The sequence below is a fragment of the Meles meles genome, chromosome 17 (assembly GCF_922984935.1).
Source record: "Meles meles chromosome 17, mMelMel3.1 paternal haplotype, whole genome shotgun sequence".
NCBI classification, from domain to species: Eukaryota; Metazoa; Chordata; class Mammalia; order Carnivora; family Mustelidae; genus Meles; species Meles meles.
In genome coordinates, this window is record NC_060082.1 from 62,471,322 (window position 1) to 62,494,789 (window position 23,468).

The 23,468-nt window shown below is 40.1% G+C and overlaps 1 protein-coding gene across 3 annotated transcripts in view; it reads left to right on the forward strand.

The window, feature by feature from the left end:
* Positions 1 to 23,468, forward strand: part of RGS7 (regulator of G protein signaling 7) — a 509,940-nt gene that overhangs the window by 123,647 nt on the left and 362,825 nt on the right. The window lies entirely within an intron of this gene.

Genomic DNA, 23,468 nt, shown 5'->3' on the forward strand with positions numbered 1-23,468 from the left:
TATGTTAGTGATGGAAGAAAGAGACCATATGTGCAGGTAAACAGCTTTGGAAACCATAGACTGTATAAATGTAGTGTGTGTGTGTGTGTGTGTGTGTGTGTGTGTGTGTGTGTGTGTTCTGGTCAGCATTTGTTAGAGAAGGGATTTCACAAAATCTCTTTTCTTGGGATCCCCAGACGTGGAAAGATAGACTCTCCAGATTGGAACGGGCCTTTGTCACCTTCTGTCATATCCCTTTCTAGAGCCGAACCTCCCTTTCGTATCTCCTTGGTCACTGCAATGGATCGAACCTTACAAATGTGAGAATAGAAGCAAAAATACCCCGAATCGTATACGCGTTCACACCCATACTTCTCATGGAATTTTCATAGCAACCTTGCTTGTTCTTTCTAGAGCAGCACTACTTATTGGAAAGTGTTCTTTCTTTAGAGATTTATTTATTTATTGTAGAGAGAACGAGAACGTGTGAGCAGGAGGAGGGTTAGAGGGAGAGAATCTCAAGCGGACTTCCCGCTGAGTGTGAGCCCAATGCAGGGCTCGATCTCATGACCCTGAGATCATGGCCTGAGCTGAAATCAAGAGTTGGACGCTTAACTGACTGAGCCACCCAGGCGCTCCCGGAAAATGTTCTATATCAACTAGAACTTTCTTTTTCATAACATCTCATTTATGATCTGGAGATTGAACTCTCTGGAGAAAAGCGCATTAAGCTTATTTTGTCTGGTGATGAGCATAATAATATCTTTCACATGATAGCTTCCCTAGTATCTGAAGGCCTTCTCGTGTTTTCTTTTTCTAATAGTTTTTTCTCTTTACTCATCAAATTAATTTTGCCCCTTTTGCTCAAAGTCTTCCATATTCTTTTACCTCTTCCTTGTGGGACCTGCTTGCAGACCCTCCAACAACCTGCCTGCATCTCTCTGAACACAAATTTACTATCGTCTTTCCACTGCGGTTCTGGGAACACAATATAGTGTTCCAGGTATCTGGTGTTTTGCACAGTGAGATTCTTGCTTATCTTCACCAGGACGTTTTCTTTAGGTTAATGGGAGGTACTGTAGCGTCGGCTTCAGAGCAGGGACCATGGGCTCAGCCAGATCCCTGGATCAGCTGTAGCTGATCAAGCTCCCTCACCTCTCAGTGTGAGCTTTGGTTTTCTCATCCAGAACATGGGAATCATAATTTCTGTGAGGCTCTTTTGTTGAGACACACGGGTATGTCTTCTTGTTACCGTTAATAACAACAACAATGAGAATAGAGCTCAAGAACTTGGATGTGGGGCAAGCACATCGCAGTCCTCATTTATATCAAGCTTCTCACCCTCTTGGCTTCCGGTCCATGTTACTGCTAAGTCTGGTCTGTGTCATCCTGCGCACCGGTGGTTCTCCAACTTCTGTGCGTTTTCTGGTCACCTGGGAAGCATTAGGATATTCTAGTGCCAAGGCCGTATTTCAGAAACCAGTTACAATGAATACTTTCTGGGAGTGAAGACCAAGCACCAGTATTTTTAAAACTTTAAGATTTTTTCATGTGCAGCTACCTTGGGGAACCACTGCTGTAGAAGCTGAAGAGAATCGAGGAGCTTAAATACTTTCTACTTCAACATCTAGGACGTTAGCTAAAGTAAGTAATGCTAACAGCTGTAACACACAAACCCACAAATCTCGGGAGCTTAGCACCATGACGGTTTCTCACTCACCCGTGTTCAGTGGACATTCCCAGTTGTCAGGAGGACTTCTGGTGTGGAAACCAAGCTCCTCCCATTCTGTTTTTACGCTCCTCTAATTTTTAGTGTTCTTCCTAAAAACTCATGGTAGGCGTCAAGACTCTGCAGAAGTGGAACCAATAGAGTGCACACACACACACACAAATATATACATATGTACACACACACATACATACATGTGCATATACATATGTGTGCATGTTTATATGTACATATATGTGTACATGTATGCATGTGTATATATATAAATATATACATATATATATGGGGAGAGAGAGAGATTTATTTTAAGGACTTGGGTCCCACAGTTTGGACAGCTGTCCTATCTAAAATCTTCAGGGTGGGCTGGCAAGGTGGAGACCCAGAGAAGGGCCAGTGGCTGCTGCAGAATTCTCTCCTGCCCGGAGGAGTCCTCTCTTTTGTTCTGTTCAAGCCTTTGACCAATTGGGTGAGGCCTCCCCACACTGTGGGGGGTAATCTGCTTTGCTCAGTGTGCACCTGTTTAAATGTAACTTTCTTCCCAAACACCCTCCCAGAAACCTTGGGAATCATGTTTGCACCATGGCCCAGCTATGTCAACACATAAAAATAACCATCGTAGTCTTGCAAGAATAGTTTTCATTCATCAGGCCTGGATGTGGCATTTATTTTATCTGTTCATTCCCTGCTGGCTGGAGCTGAGTCACTACAACCAAAGACAGGGAGGCCGGAGAATCCCGTTCAGGCGTGTGCTTAGGAAGAGAGGAAATGGGTGACCATCTAGCCAGTCTGCGCTGCTTTTGTATTTGAGAAATAGAAAAATAAATATTATCTCTTTTCACTAATGCAGCATGAGTTCCTCTTTCTTCGTCTTTCAGTGAGGTGTAGAACGTTATGTTTGTATAAATTTTTTAAAGCTGTGCTCCATTTCTCCTTTTTTCATTAAAACTTCACTCCCTAATATACTTGTAAAGAATATTAAGAGTATTAATGATATTAGTAATCTCTCTGTTAGCTACAGGGAGAGTCCACCAGTCCCAAAATGAGAATGGTCCTTCTGAAAAATCAGTATGGTTCATGAGAAAGGGACAATACATAATTAGATCATCTCTTCCAGTATTTTCTTTCTTTGGCCCAAATTTGAGAGGTGCTTACCCCTTTTTCTACTTTAGAAAAAGGGGAGAGGGAGAAAGAAAAATAACATATAAAGAAAAATAATTTTCTCTCAGGAATATATTCTACTTTCAAAGGCACTTAGCCCTGGCTACATATCAGAAATACCTGGGGAGTTTTAAGAACATTCTGTGTCTGGATCCTATCTCCAGACATTTTAATTTAGTTGGTCTTTTAAAAAAAATCCCTAGGTGGATGTGACTGGGAGTAAGAATTCCCTCGTCAGACTAAAAGTTTTTTCTTTTCAGAATTCCTTTTGTTGCCAGCAATCAATCTCTCTCTCTCTCTCTCTCTATATATATATATATATATACACACATATATATAATATTATATTATGAAGTCTTTTCAAGTATGAAGTGTGACAAAATGAAGCAGTCTGTATAGAAATCAGGTGAAAAAAATAGATGACAGGTGCTCTGAAGTAGAAATTTATTTCTTATTTACAAATCAGGTTAGAGGTTAGCCAGTATTCTTGGCATGGGAGTCAAAGGCTTCCTGTGATATAACGTAGAGCACATAAAAATGTGCGTTGTCATGTGAATGGGTCAGAGTCAAGGATACACAGAAAGAGTCCCCTTCTTCTTCCATTGGCCGGATCATTCCAGCTGGTGGCTTTGACATTCAGCTACACCAACTTTGAAAAATGGAGGCAATTTTGGACATAATTTCATTTTCATTTTTATTTCTCTTCAGAGGCCTCATTTCCAAATACAGCCACATTGGGGTTACAGCTTCAGCTGTGAATTGGGGGGGGGGCACAAATTGTTTATAACACCAACTCAGCTAGAAGTGTCTCAAGGACAACTGGAAGGTTCAGATAACTGAAAGTTCAGGTCTATCTCCCAGAGCTGTAGGATTCGGGTTTAAACAAAGTTGCCAGGACTCTGTCCTACATTTCTTTCTTTTTTTTTTTTTTAAAGATTTTGTTTATTTATTTGACAGACAGAGATCACAAGTAGGCAGAGAGGCAGGCAGAGAGGGAGGAGGAAGCAGGCTCCCTGCTGAGCAGAGAGCCCAATGCGGGGCTCGATCCCAGAACCCTGGGATCATGACCTGAGCCGAATCTGTCCTACATTTCTAAGCACTGATTTTCATTCTCAGGCAGACTCTGTCCACGAGGTGGCAGGATGGCCACCACTGTTTCTGAGTTTACATTCTACCCTCTACCTCAGTGAAAGAAAGCTTCCTCTTACCAATTGTTTTGTTCAGATCCCCAGGATTGTATCTCTTTCAATCTATTTGGGCCTCAAGCGCATTCCTAAATCAGGTACCTTGATCAGGAAGCCAATTGCTCAGATTGTGGCTGGAGCAAGGTTTGGGGTGGACACATCCAAAAGCATAGATGGAGAGTAGAGGAGAAGTTCCATAGAGGAAACAATATGTTATTGGGGAAAGGAGAACCCACCCTTGTCAGCAAAAATAGCCTACCCACCAAGCTCCCTCAGCCGAGTGGACCTTCCCCCAGAAGACTGCATGTCTCTCATCACAGATAGGTTTGGTGTTGACAGGATTTCAGTCTTCAGAATTAAGCTTGTCATGTGTCTTCTCTTTAACGTTCCATGAGATCCCCAGTCTTCAAATGATGTGGGGCAGTACCAGTTTTAGTTGGTAAAATTCTCTAATACTCTGTTCAACATTCTTATGTCTATAATATGTGTGAACATTGATGCTTTTCCTTGAAGTACTTCAGAAAATTGAAGTTCAGTTATTTTATGAATTTCATTTTCCTTCTGTTAGCTTTACTTCATTTATAAATTTGTAAATTATATTGCAATCTATTCTTGCAAGTAGATGAGCTGAAAGGTGAGGGATTTTAATAATACCAGTTTTTGGCAGGTGCTTTCATTAGGATTTTAGAAGAGCATTATCTTCCTCATTCATATGAGAGATGAAAGGCTCAGGCATTGGAGAGTAACTGACTGATATGGAAGATATAACAGTGGTTAGGATCATGCTCATGTGCCCTGGTGAATAGAAGGCATGGTTAAGGTATTCCCATGAAGGAGTTTACAATCCAGTCTGAGAGGCAGTTCACTCAACAGAAATGCAAAGCCATCTCAGTTTTCTCACTTGGGGAAGGGAGGAGGCTGGTACTGAAATCATGCATCCTGATGCAGCTGTGTAATTAGCTTTGTGAATACATAAGCCACCTAACATTTCTGGGCCTTAGTTTCCTTATTTGTAAACTTACAGTGATAGAATGTACCTCATAGGGATGTCTTGAGAATTAGATAAGTTAATATACATTAAAAATTCATAAAAGAAATGGGGCACCGAGTACATGTTGTTATTATTTGTAGAAAGAGGTATGTGGCCTTATTTTTATTTATTTAAAAATCATTTTGTTTAACATAACATGACACACGGTTAAAATTTGGCAGAGGAGACACTTTGGTCTTGGTAATGTCAGTAAGCTCGTATAAAACTAACCCTTGTGATGATTACAACTATCAAGTCTGGGAAACTTTTTTTTTTTTAATTTATTTCTCATCACTGGAAAACAATCAAAAGCAAACAGACACTGAGGGCATCCAACTCTTAAAAAAAGGGAACTGCGTTGGTCAAGTCACAGTTGTAAGTCTTCCCCTCAGGAACCCTTTCCAAATCCTGAACTGAGGCAGAAAGTTCAAGTCCTACCAGCCTGAAGAGTCATAAATACAAGAGTTTAGAAAGGCCAGAATGGCTGGAAGCTGAAGAAAGTAATATCAGCAAGAGAGAGAGAGAAGGAGGAGCTGCAAAATATGATTTAAATTCTCCCCAAATCCTTGCTGGACCCCTGAACTGCACGTGTCCTGGGGAAGTCTCTGGAAAGCCCAGGGGGAAAAAAAACACCAGCTGGAAGTAGAAAGAGCTTAGCAAGGATTTTAGCTGATTCCTGCTGCTGGCAGAGTTTAAATTTTGAATCCTGTCAAGTTAGAGAATGTTGATGAACTTGTTTCAGCTTTCCATGAAAAACCTATAAGGTCTGCCCTTGGGAATAAATATTATTTATCCAGGCTGAGCTATTTGCCTGAAGACTCAGGGTATACCTAAAATAGGTGTATTTTCATGAAATATAGAATAAAATTTCAGCTTGGTGAAAGTGAGTCACCAGTAATTTAACTGCCTGCTAGTACAACACTCTGCCCTCTCAGAGGAAGACGCCGGATTCTAAACTGTTAAATGAAAACATTGCCAATTTCAGTATACAATCAAGAACTACTAGACCTTGTCGAGAAAAAAAAAAATACTTTCATAGAAACAGACCCACAAATCGTACTGATACTATAATTAGCAGATAAGTACTTTATCATAAATATGTAAAGAGTCTACTGGAAAAGATAGATGTTATCATAAAAAATGGGGAATTTGAGGAAAAAATTAAAAAGATGCATAGCAACAAATTAAATAGAAATCTAAGAACTAAAAACTATGAAGCCTGAAATTAAAAAAAAAATGGGATGAGATTAATAGACTAGACAGAAGAAGCAATGTATTTGGTGACAAAGCAATCAAAATCATCTAAAACGAGGCACAAAAATTAAAAAATTCACAGTGATCTGAAGAACCGTATCAAATGGTCTAACGCTTTTAAGTATAGTCTCTGACAGAAGAGAGAAAACGAAGAAAAAAATTGGTGAAGAAAGTTTGGCTGAAATTTTTCCAAATTTGGTCTAAAACAGTGAACCACTAGTCCAAAAATCTCTGTCAGGGATAAAACAAAAACCATACCTAGGCCCATCTTCTCAAATCCCAAGGTAAAAAGAAAATGTTGAAGTCAGCCAGAGGAAAAAGAAACATGACTGGACAAAAATGATAAGAACTTTGAGAACACTGACATGTCTTTGGAAACAGAGACCAGACAGAAATGGGATGATACCTTTCAAGTGCTGGGAAAAAAAATAATTTGTGAACCTGGAATTATACATTGAATAAGATCATATTTGTAAAAGTTATAACAATTAAGGCACGACGAAGACATTTTCAGGTAAATGAAACAACTTGTTTCTGCAGGTCTGCCGAACACTAAAAGTGACTTTTCAAGTTTGAAGGAAGTGACACCAGATGCATCTACAGCAAAAAATGGAAAAGCGAAGTGCATGGTTGATAGGTACCTAAATAAAAGACTATTTTAGTTTCTTTTTAAAATTACTTAAAATCAACCGATTTTAATAGCTAATTTAACGACAATGTATTGCGGAGTGTATAACATGGGCAAGTGAACTTTAAATGACTGAGAGGTCTGTAAATGGAATCACCCTGTTGACAGGTCCTTATGTTAAGTGTCAAGGGATGTAATATTGATTCCAGGTAACCGAGCAGGTTAAGAATGCATGCGCTAATCACCGTGGCAGCAACTAGCATGGGAGTACAGAGAGGAAATACCAGCATTTTCAGCAGCGATGCTGAGTGGGACTGGAGAGGTTGGATATTGACTGGTTCTTACACAGACTGTCACCTTCTGCCTTTGGTGGTTTAACCTCACATGAGTGGCAACAGCCTGAATCAGATAACTTGATCTGAACTTGGAATTCGGTCCGATCTGTAAGTGATGAAATTGGGAAGGATTAGAGCAGAAGGCAGTTCAGCGGTCAGCCACGTCGGTGAGACTGATGGCTGGTAATGAGGTCTCCATGTCCGATGCCCACGCTCATGCTTCTAAACAAGATTATCTATCGGCGAGTCCTTGTCCTTCAGAAACGTTTCAACAGATAAATAACGCAGCAGCCCAAACGTGTCCAGATAAGCAGCATCCACGCAGAGCCCACAGCATTTGTGCAAAGCGTGTTCTCGGGCATTTCACCTGCAGGCTGTTAGTACTTGGAGATAAATAGAACAAAACCCAGTAACACACAGTTAATATAAGGATCAGCCCTTTTTCTCAGTGACTGGTTTTAGGGGCTCTGCCAAAAGACAAGTTACCAAGGACGTGGTCGCTGTGACCCACCGAACAGAGTGACCACCAGAGTGTTGATTACAAGGGACACCCGTGACCTGGGACCCAAGGCCAGTCCTGCAGCCACATCTGCCTGTTTCAGGGCGGGTCATTCATTAGCCGGAACATAGGCGACACACCATGGAGGAGCTGGGGAACGTAGGTGAGGTGCTCTGACCCTGGAGGGAGGCCTTGATTTCTTCAAATGGAATGAGAGGCCGTGATGAACGATTTTTTTTTTATTTTTTTATTTTAGAGAGACGGAAGTGGGGCGGGGCAGAGGATGAGGGAGAGAGAGAATCTTTTTTTTTTTTTTTTTAAAGATTTTATTTATTTGACAGAGAGAAATCACAAGAAAGGAAGGGAAGCAGGCTCTCCGCTGAGCAGAGAGCCCGATGTGGGACTCGATCCCAGGACCCTGAGATCATGACCTGAGCTGAATCTGATGTCCCTGTGATGTAGACTCAGGACTGCAGTCAGCTCACCTGAGCTCCCCTTCCCGCACGGATAACCAGGAGCTTCCTGCCCTGAACCTGCCTTTTCCTCAAACTCTTCCCCTGGTGGCCTCGGGTTCTGCGGTGGTCCCACTTCCATGATGTGTCAGGGCTTGTGCTGAGTAACGATGCGAGGCCCCTGGATCAAATACTTACAGGAATTTCAAGACGGAGATGGCGGAGCATTAATCCAAACCAGGGCCCTTCTAAGCCTTGAGACCTGCGTGACTCAGTGGGTCAGCTGCCAGCAAGCCATCTGTGCTCTCTGGGACTTGGCTGTGAACACTTAGGAGTGATAGAGGTTTCCCCAAGGGACACATAAGCAAGTATTACAGGTTTGTTGTTGGAATATTAATAAGTCGTCTTTGTATACACCTGCCTCCTCATGGTGCAAATTTGCTACCTGGCATGTTAGAGAAGTGGCAGTCACGGTTAACCATAATCATTATCGGCTGAGTTAACTGCTAGTCATGAGACTGCTTTGACAACAAACTTTAGTTTTTAGGGCAGCTTTAGACGCATAGTGAAACGGAGTGGGAGGTGCAGCGGTAGGCCACATACCCCCTCCCTGCTAACACGTGCGCGGCCATCCCCGTTATCAACAGCCCCCCCAGAGTGGTGCATGTGTTACAGCCAATGACACTACATTGACACTTTGTTGCCCCCAAAGTCCATTGTTTACATCAGGGTTTGCTTTTGGTGTTGTGTATTTTTGGATTTAGACAAATGAATCGTGATATCCGTCCAGCATTACGGTATCATGCAGAGTAGTTTCACTGGCCTGAAAATTCTCCGTGCTGCCCAGATTTCTTCCTTCCCTCCTCTTCATCCCTGGCAACCACTGACCTTTTTACTGTCCCCATAGTTTTGCCTTTCCCAGAATGTCATAGAAGTGTAATCAAACCTCATGGAGTCTTTTCAGACCAGCTTCTTTCCCTTAATAATGTGCACTTACGTTTCTTCCATGCCTTTTCATGACTTGATGGATCATTTCTTTTTATGACTGAATAATATCCCATATTCTGGAGGGACCACCGTTTACCTATCCATTCACTTGCCAAAGGGCATCTTGGTTACTTTCACATTCTGGCAATCATGAATAGTGCTGCTTTACAGAATCAGTGTGCAGGGTTTTGTATGGACGTGAGTTTTTAATTCCTTTAGGTAGTATCAAGGAGCACGACTACTGGATTGTTTTGGAAGAGTGTGCTTAATTTTGTAAAAAAAAAAACAAAACCACCAGATTCTTCCAAAGTGGCTGTTACCAGTTTGCGTTCCTACCAACAATGAATGAGAGTTCCAGTGGCTTCACATCCTTATCGACATTTGGTGTCAGTTTTCTGGATTTTGGTCATTCTAATAGCCGTGTAGTAGTATCTTATTTTATTTTGCATTTCCCTGATGACATATAATGGGGGGGGGCCTCTTCTCATGCTTATTTGCCATTTGCATGTCTTCTTTGGTGAGATGTTTGTTCAGGTCTTTGGCCCATTTTTTTTTTTTTTAATTGGGTTGTTTTCTTCTTGTTAAATTTTAAGAGTTCTTTGTATATTTTGAAAGTAATCTTTTATCAGATGTTTCTTTTGCAAATATTTTCTCTCAGTGTAGGGCTTGTCTTCTCATTTTCTTGACGTTAATTTTCGCAGAGTAGAAAATTTTAATTTTAATGACATCCAACTTATTACTTCATTTGTTCATGGATTGTGTTGTATCTCAAATGTCATTGCCAGAGCAAAGATCATCTAGATTTTCTCCTATCTTACCTTCTAGGAGTTCTTTAGTGATGTTGATTTTTTTTTTTAAATAACTCCTCACTGTACACAGAATGCTTTTCACCTAACACAATTACATTGAATTATTAGAATCCTGTGAACAATGAAGTTATTTTCTGGATTAAGAAACTGAGGCAATGAGATAGAAGTGTGATTTTTTTTTTTTTTTTGAACTCGTGGTTCACATTTCCTTCTATGACGTTGTCATACCCCATTACATTACCTCCCTGCATTGAAGTTTGGTGGGACATAATGATACTTTCATTTGGAAAGTTCAAACTATTCTAGGTACAGTTTCATACGAAGATTGATTTGAATGTTTTGCATAAATAGGACTGGTACAGCAGCTAAGAACTTAGCCTCTATTCAGCAACTTCCATGACTACCACCCATATGGTGGACAAGCCTTGGCTGCAGGGTCTTGTCCCTCTGTCCATCCTTTCTCCCTCCCTCCCTCCCTCTCTTTCTTTCAAAAGAGGGAAAGAGTGATAGCACAAGAACGGTGGGGGGAGGAGGAGAAGCAGATTCCCCGCTGCGCAGGGAGCCCGATGTGGGCTCCATCCCAGGACCCTGAGATCATTACCTGAGCTGAAGGCAAGCACTTAACTGACTGAGCCACCCAGGTGTCCCAGCAGAGTCTTTTCTGATTTCTTCTCTGGTCGAGTATAAAGGAGACCTACCTGTGAATGGGTTTGGTCCCCACTGCTTTTGTTTCTTGCTCTTGAGCTAAAGTGATGGGGTCTTTAATTTGAAGTTCAGGGACAGCTAAACTTTACAGTGAAGTTGCTGGTTCAAGAATGCGATGGCCTGATTCCCAAATAATTTTTAAGCTATTTTTTTGCTTAATACTCTACTATGCCACCTTTTAGTTCATGCTGGATCATGGATAGCCTCTTGACTTAATATACAGGGTTGGAAGGGTTGGAAATTTAAATTCTAGCTCCATCACTTTCTAATTGTGTGACCTCTGGCAAGTTATTTAACCTCTCTGCCCAGAAGTGAAAAGATTTTAAAAGAAGATATTTGAAGAGTTGAAAAATATTCTAAGAGTGATTGTGATTTTTTTGAACCAAGTTGAACAAACAATTTGGTGTTTGTTCACCCCCAGGAAGGGGTGAACTGAGGTGAACCATATTCAAAATGGGGCTATAGTGAGGTTGACAAAAATGGAAGGAAAATGACAAAACCAGAATTTAGGGGGAAATGACAATAGTAAGTAAGGGAACTAACAACAAACAACAAGCCAACAAAAACAAAAAGCTAAATTCAGACACACAAAAAAAAATACCTGAACTGAACTTCAGAAAGGCAAAATCAGTCAAATCAGATTATACAAGAAAATAAACGGCAATTTAGAACAAATGCAAAATGGCTTTAGAAATTGTTGAAAGCAAATAAAGTTAAGGTAATCTGTGGCCAAATTCAGATTCGGATGGTTATACTTTGGCTTAATGTCTGTGTACTCTTGAAATATCTGTAGCTCGTTTCAAAACAATAGGTGATAGTCTTTTGGCATAGCTGTTTCTATTCAGGCGAAAATAAGCTGTAAGCTTATAAATAAGGCACGATCCCTGCCTCTGGGTAGTCAGGCATATAAAAGTCAATAAACATTGAATTTAATTGAAACACTTAGAGGTTCAGGTAGAGGCTTTCTCTGAGGACTTTTAGTTTGGTCACCATAATTTACCTTTAGCCTGGAATTTACCTATGTTGATGTGCTACCAAAATAGTGTCTACAGTTGATGGCTTTAGAATCACAGAGTAACGATCCTTGGCAGCCACTTGGTCCCATGTCCTCCGCTGTCCACGCCTTGTACATTGTCAGTGAGGTGTGATGCTCATCTTACACAGCGGTCCCACTAGACAGCTTTCTGTTGAGCAACTGCTTATTCTCTTTCGCATCTCATCCTTGTTCTTTGTAATTTGGGAAACAGTGTTACTGTGATTCCTGAGGTTGACCTCCCCAGCTCAAGCCAAGTGTAGGGCAGCCCCTTGGGTTGGAGGACTGCCACAAGCTCTTGTGTTCTCTCCTCTTTCTGTTCACCACTCTTGGTCATTCATTTTTTTTTTCTTTCAAAATAGCTGCTCTCATAACCTGTAGCAGAATCCAGGAATTTAAGTGCAGTCCGATGTCATTAATCTCTTGCTCTGGGCCCTGTTCTTTAGCAGCACCTAAGATAGCAAATGTGTTTGGCAATCACATGATGTTATGGATTAATTTTTAGTCACTTTATGTTTTTGTGCCTTAGTTTCTTCACCTATAGACTGAGGATGCCAATACTTTACTTCGAGGGTGTTGTACAGATTGAATGAGTTAATAATACATTTTAAAGTGAGCAGAACAGGACGTGGTACATGGTAAACCCTCAGTAAATATTAGCTTCTCTTACTATCATGGTTGCTATTATTACTGTTATCAGTGGTCTGTTACAACTCCTAAGTCTTTTTAAAAAATTTTATTTCTTTTCAGTGTTCCAGAATTCATTGTTTATGCACCACACCCAGTGCTCCATGCAATCCGTGCCCTCCTTAATCCCCACCACCAGGCTCACCCAACCTCCCACCTCCCTCCCCTCCAAAACCCTCAGTTTGTTCCTTGGAGTCCACAGTCTTTCATGGTTTGTCTCTCCGTCCAATTTCCCCCAATTCACTTTTCCTCTCCTTCTCCTAATATCCTCCGTGTTATTCCTTATGCTCCACAAGTAAGTGAAACCATATGATAATCGACTCTCTCTGCTTGACGTCTTTCACTCAGCATCATCTCCTCCTGTCCCGTCCATGTTGGGACAACTCCACGTCTTAATTGTACTGATGTTCAGTCATGCTTCCCCCGTTTAGTCTTGTACGGCTTTTGTTTTTACCTTTAAGACAAATTTTGGGTTTACTAAATACCATCGTGTTAAAATTCCGTTATGACCTGTTATCTGGATCGAGAGGCTCTTACCCCATTCAAGCTGTTTTCCTCTAGGCTGCGTGTTGCTTCACAGATGATAAGTGTGTCATCTTTGTGCCCTGAGGATGTCAGGCCACTGCTGAAAGTGTCAGACCGGACCTTGGCTCACACAGCACCCGGCAGCGGGCCACCAGAGACATCACTGCAGGCTGACACTGATTTAATAATTAGTTTTCTTCGGGGATAGGTGCTCAACCAGGAACGAGCCACTGGAATTCATTATCCTCCAGCCCGTGTTCTGAAGGAAATGGGTTCTGCGTTCAGGGACCCGGTGTTGGCGCAGGGCAGAGTCTCTGTCTTCAGAGCAGCTCGCATCCCGCCTAACTGGTCACCGGTTTCCGGCAGAGGCTCTGTGACTTCTACGGCAAGTCCTTTCGGAGCCTGACAATGGGGTTATTAAAACAATCATGGATTCCCTTACCCCTCCTGAAGATCCCTCTGTTAATTAGGTTTTTTAAGTCTCTCAAGGTTTCCTCCCTTTGCCAGATCGCAGAGGCTGATTGGAAAAGAACAAATATATTGCAGTTTTGTAAAGGTTTTCAGGGTCTTGTTTCTGATTTTGACACGGCGCTGGGGAGGGACAGATGGGTGGAATAGGGAACGTACAGTATACTCTCCACGGGCAGTGTTCCTCTTTGTTATGGCAGAGCAGACCGCACAGGGACGGGGCCAACTGGGAAGGGCTGAGGATTATAATTAGACCAGCTCATTGAGGTGCCTATTGTCACTGAGGCGGCAAATCTGAGACAGGTGTTGGAAGGAAATTCAATCTGTCAGGAAACACACACACACACACACACACACACACAGAGCATGGCAGACAGAATCCGCGCCCTTCGTCCATCTTCCTGGACATCGCCCTGTCCAACAGGCTCCTGGTGTGGTTCTACAAGTGTCCCCTGGTCCATGAACATCACCGATGCTGTTGCAGCAATCCCATTCTGATGGCCAGGGCTGGCTCAGGCATGGGCAAGAGACGTGTGGTGTGGGGCAAGGGCCAAACCAGAAGGGTTATGTCCTCAGCAGCATGCAGAAGTCTCACTTTTTTTTTTTTAAATTTTACAGAAGAAGCAGAAGGCAAAGATAAGACAGGTCCTGCTCAAAACGTTAAAGAAAAGCATCAGTCTGTATTCTGATCTTGAGCGTTGAGCTGTGATTTTTCCCGGTGGTAGCAATTCAGTGACTCTCCCATTTGAGTGTGGTTTATGGACAACTAACTGCGTCTGTCTGTGTTGGAGAGAGCAGAATAAGATATAAAATCGTAAAACACTTTTGCTTGAACACCTCACTGGATCATTTTGGTGGGTTCAGTTAATGAACCTTTTGAATGAGTTCGTCACAACTCTTTTGGCTCTTACTTTTTCAATTTCATTCCCAGCACTTATCACAGCCCGAGATTTCTGGCTTGTTCTCTGTCTCCTCCAGCGGGATGTGGGGCTGCATAAAGATACTGACCTTGTCTGTCTCCTTTCCCAGTGCCTGGATAGGTAGATGCTTGATATATATTCACTGATTGAGCAATTGGATGTTTTAAAGGTTCGTTCTTGGCTCATGTGGAAAGCAGATTGCAAGCAGGGAATAGTGGCAGTAGAAGATGATGAAGAAACTGGCGTATGAGTTCATGCCTGAGTAATGGTGTGTAGACCAGGGCTGTTGGGAGAACGGAAAGAAAGAGGTATAATTTGGAGGGCATAGAGTCAACTGAATTTGCCAATGAGTTAGACATGGGAACGTAAATGTAAAAATTACTGTCTGGATTTTCAACTTGAGCATCCAACTCGAAGCTGTAGGAAGTTAGCTATCTTGATCCTGCCTCCACTGTCCCATCCAGACTGAATTATCAAGACTCTTTACCTCAAATTGCTGGTGGGCCTTACGATGCTTTTCTAAGGAGTTTCCTGGAAGTTGGGGTCAGAAAAATATTCACGATAGGAGATTCTATAATACTAATTATTTTTTCTCCATTAGCTCATTAGTTCATGAACCAGCAAAAATATTCAAAAATAATGACTAAAGTGAATTTAAGGGACTGGAATGAATCCACTATTGATTCTTGGATTTCATGATCACAGATAAAAAGAGATGCATTTGTTTTAAACAGTTTTACTTTTGTGTACCTATGTGTGTATGTTATTAATGTAGATACTGTTTTAAACTCAATTATTTCTGATAGCAAGACGTTCAAATACGAATTTTTAGTGTAAGACATTTTAAAGCCCTCAAACAGTATTTCATTAACGATATAGTATATTGTCTCTTTTTATAGCTCATGTAATTGTTGCTCTATAAAAAGCCAATTTAAAACATTAGTGAAAACTCCAGAGATTTCTACCATTAGCATTTCCATTAACATACTCGTTCTTTTTTTTTTTTCTAGAGGATAGGAAGAAGAAAAAACAACAAAAAGACAATTGAGACAATAGTCTTTTCTCTTCTGTTGATAAATCTAACTGACTTTTAAAGAGAGTTCTCTAAATTGGATTCTTTTGTTTTTAAACATTTCTATTTTAAATTGGCAGACACCACAATTAATGCACTTTTCAAGTAGGAAGGAAAAGAATGCTATAGATACTTTTATTTGAAATTTTGCTAGATGAATTTCTCCTTTATTCACAAAGAAGATCATACTGTACCCACCTCAGATTGGTGATATGTGGTATATATTTCAAGAACTTGCTCATCACATCTCACCCACCCCAACCCAACCCTATGGCCTATCGGAAAGAAAGAATATTCCAGAAAAACCAAACCAAACCAATATACCAGAGCTTGGCAGACAAACATAACCCTTTGGCTTTCTTGTTCTCCAACTTTGTCTTCTTCTGGGATCCATTTCGTTTCACCAGTTACTTTTTTTCATTGTGTGTTGACTCTGATTCTTAAGGCCCCATCTTTGAGCTGTTCTAAGAGTATTTCTCCTGTGGGCCTCCATCCCTTTCCCTCCATGGATATCTAAATTCTTACCGTCCCAGATTCATTGCCCTCTAAAGTTTTTCTTGAACTCTGGTCTCCCAAACTTCTGCATTAACGTGTATACTCATATGTATATATGCGTATATATATATGTGTTTGTCTGCTCCATATATACAAATGTATACACGCTTTTACATACACACAGACTTATATACACACGTATTTATATGCACACATATATATACACACACATTTAGTCTATATGTTGAGATCGTTGGTTGTTTAAAAGGGTAACAGTAGCTCCTTTTAGGTTTGACCCTTTAGGAAGTTCAGTTCAGTTTCCAATTAACAGAACTTCATGTGGACTATATGTGTTACATCCTTTGGTTGCCAACAGCAGAGCTATCCAAGGACTTGTAATTTCCATGAGTTAGGACTAGTTTTATCCTGCCAGTACTGTATCTTGGTTATTTAGAAATGTGCCCTCCATGAATGAATGAATGAAGGAGAGAAGGAATTTTTTTTGGAATTTATTATATTTTAACAGAAAAAAAATAGAGTTGTAGGATTTAGCCCACCAGTTGGGTGATTGCCCTGTGTATGTCAATCAGAAGATTGGGATGGTATCAGGCAGGATTCTCGATTTCAAGCTGCAGAATATCACTTTGATTGGTTTACATGGAAAGAAATTTGTTGAAAGGATATTATTTGGGACAGTCAGTGCTCTTGTAATCATTAGAACTCTGGAGAACCCAGCTTGAAAAGAAGCAGGCACTAAGGTCCATGTAGACGGTCACCATGGTTAAAACTGCAGGTGCCTTCTAGAGGGAGGAAAATATTGCAGAATGGAAACATGGCTTGGGTTTGAATGAGAAAAATACACAGATAAAAGGCAGCAAGAGTACATGGTAGGTGTTTAGAACAAAGAATTTCAGGATGGACACCTCTCTTTGCTAGATTCCTTGTATTTTGGTGCTATGGCTCAAATTAGTTGTCTTTATTATTCTAAAGAGAGACCTATTTTCTTATTTAGGGAAAGGGAAGACATTAAAATTATGTTTGCCTTATACATGAGCTACTTCTAGACTAATAACTATGCCAACTGATGTTATTTTATTTTCGTTGTCCTCTTTGTGAGTTCCATAGAACCATGACCAAATAGAGCTCTTTTATCATTGGCATCTATCATCAAAACTGAGTAGATTTTTGTGAGTGGATCCTGATAATGTATTCATTAATTTGCTCAACATTCACTGAGTCAGATTGTCATGGGAGAAACCCAGCTAGGGTGTGTGTGTGTGTGTGTGTGTGTGTGTGTGTGTGTGTGTTTGCTGAGTTGAAGGATAGGATTAAACCAAATATTCCACATTCTCAGCCATCTGAGAACTTACATTCTTCTCAAGGAGAGATGTATATAGACAACTACTTGTAGAAATTATTCTGTAGAGTATAAAGAAAATGGAGTTTGGAGTCACAGAGTTCTGAATTTTGGCTCTGGCTCCTATGTATGTCTGCCCCAGTAAGTTCTGGGGGTGAATCATTGAAACTGAATGAGCCCATGTTTATCACCTGTAAAATACAGCGTTGCTATGGAGATTAAATGAATTATAGTATATGAAGTACCTGTTAGAATGACTAGCACAAAGTATACACAAAGCTATTACACATTTTAAGTTCTAATGTACATATTTTTTTAAAGCTCTGGGTTTGAAAACGGAATGGTTTCTTCTGTGAGGATTATACTTGCTTTGCCTTGAAGGATACATACCATCTTAACGAGTAGAGGCAGAACTTTAGAGACAAAAGCATGGCGTTATTAACGTGCAGGAGATACCATAGGATCAAATGCAAATGGTATGAAGCTATTTCATGGAAAGGAGGCCGGCTGTCAGGCGAAGGCATTTGGTCCTTCTTCTGCCTGTAACGTTAGGTGGCTGAAGAAGAGGACTGCCATGATCTGACCTGCCTGAAGAAAATAAGTTGATTAGAGAATGGGAGATGGGATGCAGCAATGACATTGACGACTAGCAGACCAGTCAGGGAACATTTGGAATAGTGTGGGCAGAGAGGGAAAACTGGTTTAGAGAAGTGGGGGAAGAAGGGAGGGATAGAGGCATTTCATTTCAAATGACATGGTGGTAGGAAGAACGAGACTTGGCAAGTGAGCCTGGGGAAAGTTGGTCATTTCAAGATGTCTTACAGGGGTCACAAAATGGTAATTAAAGTAGAGAATTTGAAAGAGGGAAAAGGTTCGGGAGGAAAGATGAATTCTTCTTTTTGATAGGTCAAGTTTGGTTTATCAGCAGGACTTGAAATGGAGATATCCAACAGGCAGGTGAAAATCTTGAACTGGAGTTGGGGAGAGAAGTCAAGGTTTGGGTTTACACTTGAGAGTCATAGAGTTAAAATGATCAGATGAAACTGATCAGAGAAAGAGAATTGAATGAGAATGTGTGAGGTAAGGATCATTGAGATCAGGCTGGAATCTTGGGCAGTCCAAAGGATGGGCAGAAACTACACAATGATTGAATAAAGTTCAAATAAAGGGTGGGTGATTGACTAAAGTTCAAGTAGGGCCAGTGTCATGGAAACCAAAGGAGAGGGAGACGTAGGAAGAGGCACTGCGTCGTCGGTCTGTAGTCCTAGAACCGTGCTATGACACAGCTGGAGCCTTGTTGCTCTTAGTGCAGATGAGGAAAATGATCCCAAAAAGGATGTAAGGAAGGGCTGAAGTCAAACAGTGCGTTTTTATTAGAGTCATTAGAATACGGGTTGCTTAACTTCAACCTGAGTTTGTCAGTCTGAAACATCTTCCAAATGATCAAGTCATGGGAAGAACTTGATCTGGATATTAGTTGCACAGCTGTGTGTAGTTTGTGAAAACCCAGTGAACTTTACATTTAAGGTGTATGTATTTTTCTGCTCAGATGCATCAATAAGAAATTTTTCTTCATCATAGGAAGGAGACTGAAAGAACATTTTATGGAAGAGGCAAGGTGATATTTGAGTGTTGCATTAATATGAACCTCAGTTTTATTATTTCAATAATAACCTTTTTCAAATAATCTCTTTGTACCTGAGATCAATTTCAGCCACTTTGGAGTTGTTACTAATAATCTTAATAAAACTCATCTAGGGGTGCCTGGGTGGCTCAGTTGTTAAGCATCTGCCCTTTGGCACAGATCATGATCACAGGGTTCTGGGATCAAGCCCCACATGGGGCTCCTTGCTCAGCAGGGAGCCTGCTTCTCCCTCTCCCTCTCCTCCAGCTTGTGTTCTCTCTCTCTCTTGCTGTTTATCAAATAAATAAATAAAATCTTTTTTTAAAAGTCTAGCATTTAATACCCATGTTAAAGATTTTTACGTCATATACTTATATTTAGTCTTCATACAAACAAAGAGATACCCACCTTTTGAAAATGAAAGAACTGAATGCTACGTGACCCCCCTAAGGTCTTACAGCAAGAGCTTGAATTCTTTTTTTTCCTTTAAAAACATTTTAAATTGAAATTCAATTTTATTAATATGTAGTGTATTATTAGTTTCATTGATGGAATGCAATGATTCATCAGTTGCACACACACACAGTGCTCATTACTCCAAGTGCCTCCTTAATGCCCATCACCCAGTCACCCCATCCCCCCCCAACTCCCCTCCAGCAACCCTCAGTTTGTTTCCTAGAGTTAAGAGTCTCTTATGGTTTGCCTCCTTCTCTGTTTTGATCTTATTTGATTTTTCCCTCCCTCTCATCAGTTTTTTTTCTTAAATTCCACATGGGAATGAAATCATATGGTATTTGTCTCTCTCTGACGTATTTCCTAATACACTGTAGTTCCATCCACTTTGTTGCGAATGGCAAGATTTCATTCTTTTTGATGGCTGAGTAATAGTGATTCAAATGGGTACGTGCACCCCAATGTTTATAGCAGCAATGTTCACAACAGTCAAAATATGAAAAGAGCGAAGCACCTGGGTGGCTCAGTGGGTTAAGCCTCTGCTTTCGGCTTGGGTCATGGTCTCAGGGTCCTGGGATCGAGCCCTGCATCGGGCTCTCTGCTCGGTGGGGAGCCTGCTTCCCTTCCTCTCTCTCTGCCTGTCTCTCTGCCTACTTGTGATCTCTGTCTGTCAAATAAATAAATAAAATCTTAAAAAAAAAAAAAAATGGAAAGAGCCCAGATGTCCATTGACAGAGGAATGGATAAAGAAAAAAAAAAAGAGAGCTTGAATTCTGTCCTGTTCTGTGTGATGGCCGTGGTTTTCCTCCACTGAGGTTCAGAACCCAGTTCTGACAGGGACTAATATCAGTGAAAAACAGCATAGTGATGTGTAGTGTTACTACTTGAGGACTGGGAATCATTAAGAGAAATAGAATAGACATCTGCTGTTGTTTTCATTCTCAGCCTCCTTTCTCATTTCTTCTGGAAACAATACTGTTTTCTTTTGCGGAACTAGCCATCTGTCATTCTGTTTGGTTCTTGTGAGGTCGCTAATTATCCCCACCCCACTCCTCACCCCAGCTCTAGGAGTGGAATGTGACATGTGTGTAGCTTTAACACCTGTCTCCCTGGGGTTTTATATTCTGATGCCACAAGAGACAATTTCCCTCATTTTGGGAGCCTCACTGGCCGAGATGATGTAAGCCTAAAGTTCCCATAGCCCTGGCCCTTCTTCTCCCTCCCTCCCTTGTAGGGAATACATTTACAGTTGGAGAGAATGAGGCAAAGACATTAAAAACAGGAAATAAGGAAGAGAAGGTTGGGAGGAAGGGGAGAGAGAGACTATTTAAGTCATACATTTATTCATATTTTTATGTTTTGGGGGGTCATTTTGGTTAGCTTATATTTTTCTAGGAATTTGTCCATTTTGTCTAAATTGACTTACAGCGGTTCAAAATAGCCCCTTCTTATCTTTTTACTGTTTACGGGATTTTCCTTTATTGTTGATGATATTTTTTTCCTTTTATTTTTTCATGATTAATGTTGCTGTCAGTTACAATAGTCTTTTCGAAGAACTACGTTTTGTTATCCCTGTATTTTTTTAAAAGATTTTATTTATTTATTTGACAGAGAGAGAGAGAAATCACAAGTAGGCAGAGACAGGCAGAGAGGTGCGGGGGGGAAGGAGGCTCCCCGCCAAGCAGGGAGCCCGACGAGGGGCTCGATCCCAGGACCCTGGGATCATGACCTGACCCGAAGGCAGAGGCTTTAACCCACTGAGCCACATAAAACCTTCAAGTATTGAGATGCAGTAATTTATTGTTTCATGTAAACTATTTCCTAACCCCCCCATAATTACTTCTTTGCTTATGAGTTATCAAAAAGTATAGTCTATTTTCCAAGCCCGTGGTGTTTTCTAGTGATATTTTTAGTCACTTCTAACTTAATTCCACTGGGGTCAGAAAATATGCTCTATAATTCCAAAGCTTTGAAATGACATATGGCCCATTATTTGTTTAATTTTGGTAAATTGCATACTTGGAAAGGATGTATTATATAGTTATTAATTGCAATGTTCTATGAATGTCAACTGGATCAAATTTGTAGTCACATTTTTTGTTATCTTTTGTCTCTTTACTGCTTATTCCTGTTTGCCTGGTGTATTAGCTATGGAGATAAAGGCACTGAAATCTCTGTACTGTGAATTTGTGTGTATCTCCTTTACTTCGGACAGTTTCCTTCTATATGTTTCCAGGCTGTTTATTAACTGTATACAAATTTTTAAACATTTCTCTTCCTTATAGATTGACTCTTTTCTCATGAAAAGCCATCTTATCTATAATGGCTCTTTTTGCATACAGTTTACCTTGAGACTGATCTTTGATGTATCAAATATCTTTGATGGATATTTTTATGGTATATGTATCCTATTTTGACTTTCAACCTTTGTATATTCGGCTATTTAAGGTGGGTCTCTTATAAGCAGCATATGATTGTTCTTTTTTTTTTAATTCCATCCTGAATTTTTTTTTATTTTTAATTGAATAGTCCAATTACATTTGATGTTATTATTGATATATTTAGTTTAAAACTATTTATTTTCTAGTTACCTATTCTGTGATATATTTTTCCTTTCTTACATTCATTTAGGTGAATTTAGTATTATTTACTTTACCATTTCTCCTGTATATTATCTGGTTAGATAGACATTCTTTTACAATTATAGTATTAGTTACCCTAGTTAATAGAATGCATCCTGGAAATATTGAAGCCTAATACAAGTCTGATATAAATTACTGTTTTTTACCATTACCAACTCAGTGCAAGAGCTAGAATATACTTTAATGCCGTTTGCTTACATAATAATTTATATTCTCATGTATTGTCATTTTCTACATATTTAACAGTCCACAAGATATTCTTGGCATAATAGCACAATTACGATTGTTAACACAAGTATTATTGTTTGTTGTATACAATCTCCATATATGTTGTATAGTCAGTATTCAGTTGGATTTATTTGCATATTCATCATTCGCATTCCTTGTTATTCCTTTTTGCATAGCCAGGCTGCTCATATAATCTTTTTCTTCTGTTATTTTCTTTAGTGTCTGCTGGGTGCTTTCTCTTTGTATTTGTGTGAAAGTATCCGTATTTCGTCATTGTATTGAAATACATTTCCAATACCCTTTTTAAAAAATATATATTTATTTATTTGAGAGAAAGAGAGAGCATGAGAAGGCGGAAGGTCAGAGGGAGAAGCAGACCAACTAAGCCACCCAGGGCCCCTCCAATACGTTTTTGCAGTATGTTTTCAACCTTTATTATCGTTTAGTAGCTTTTCCCCAGCAGCTCCTGATCCTTTCAGGCTATCTTTCCATTGTCTATCCATTCATCTGTAGATGAACAAGATGTGATATATTTATACACTGGAATATTACTCAGCCATCAAAAATGAAATCTTAATATTTGCAACAATGGGGATGGAACTAGAGGGTCTTACGCTAAACAAAATCAATCAATCAGAGAAAGACCATTACATGATTTTTCTCATACGTGGAATTGAAGAAATAAAACAAGATCATAGGGGAAGGAGAGAAAAATAAAATAATATGAAATCAGACAGGGAGACAAACCATAAGAGACTCTAGTCACAGGAAACAAATAGGAGGGGAGTAGGGAGGGGGATGGGGTAACTGAGGGTTGGACATTAAGGAGAGCACTGGATGTAAAGAGCACTGGGTATTATATGTAACTGATGAATCCCTGAACTCTACCTCTGAAATTTATAATACACTATATGTTAATTAATTTTATTTAAATAAATTTTAAAAACAATATCTTTCCATTGTCTTCTGACTTTATTATTTCAGCTGAGAAGTCAGTTCTCAGCTCTGTCTTACTGTCCATATTGCCTTGCAGGTAATATACTTTTGCAGGTAGTACAGTGGATCTAGTAGGTAGATCTAGGCCCCTTGTAGGTTATACACTTTTTATTAAAGATCTTATTTTACGGCTTTCTCTTTGACTTTGATCTTCAGAAATTTTCCTGTAAGGTTCCTAGCTTTGTTGTTTTCTTTGTGTTGGTTCTTCTTCTTCTTTTT